This window comes from Moschus berezovskii, chromosome 1 (genome assembly GCF_049115385.1).
Source record: "Moschus berezovskii isolate FMDL1 chromosome 1, NW_MosBer_1.0, whole genome shotgun sequence".
NCBI lineage: Eukaryota > Metazoa > Chordata > Mammalia > Artiodactyla > Moschidae > Moschus > Moschus berezovskii.
In genome coordinates this window covers 20,441,445-20,442,508 of record NC_142460.1, presented here as the reverse complement: position 1 = coordinate 20,442,508, position 1,064 = coordinate 20,441,445, and positions in this window count along the sequence as shown.

The following is a 1,064-nucleotide window of genomic DNA, read 5'->3' as shown; positions in this document are numbered from 1 at the left end:
GTCTTGGGTTCCATGGTGGTTTTGCTTGAACTGATTGAACTTAAGCATCACGGGTGCTGTGGCTGCTGCCTTCATGAGGTGTTCATAACAGAGGGGGCTGGTCCTGTGCCGGGTGGGTTGCGCCCAGTGTTTATGTCCTGAAGGGGCCACCCCTGGGCGGGGAGCCCTCACACAGTCTTTGCTTTTTTTCTACAACCTTGTGCTTAGACTTGGCCGGACACAGCCTTGAGCCAGTGGGTCTGCAGTCATGATGCAGACCCTGTCCCCTCAAAGCATGCTGCTCCCTTTTGCCAGCGTTTCTTCTCCAGATAGGCTCTTGAAGGAGACACCCCAGTCCCACATGTAAATTGATCTGAAGTTAAACACCATTGAATTCAAGCTGAGAACCCTCATATGTTTTTAGTACGAGCCCTCAAATATTTTCCCACAATGTACAGGGAAGTGAACATTAATAATTTCATCTCTGAAGCACAGGAGATGCCCTGTTACTTCACACTAGTGACAGATACCGGTAACATCCAGTTTTTTTTTCACTTCAGAGGAGAGGCAAAAAGAACTGATGCGTCTTTCATACAAAGGATATACAGTGCCAGTCTCCCACCATACTCTGTCCCCACTGGAACTTATGTTCTAGAAGAAGCTACCTTCCGCATGGTAGCTCATGTCAACAGCTCATGGTAGTTGACTGACTGTGAAAAGAAGTGGGCAGAGTTGATATTCCGACTTAGAAAAAGGTCTTGGGAAGCGGGAGAAAATGGAAAAATTACGTCTCTCATTAGCACTTATAAATTAAACATTTCTCAGTCTTCCCTGGTGGTCCAGTGGTTAAGACTCCAAGCTCCCAGTGCAGGGGGCAGGGGTTCAATCCCTGGTTGGGAAAGATCCTGCATGGCATAGCCAAAAAAAAGTTACTCAATAAACATTTCTCCTCACAGTGACTTGCCAATCCCTCCACAGTCCTGCTTCCCCAAATTTCCTGGATCCATCAGAAGGAGCAGAGGGGAAGTGAATGAATGAATAAGAAAACATTTTCCTATCTCTCCACGAGAAAGACGGACCATTTT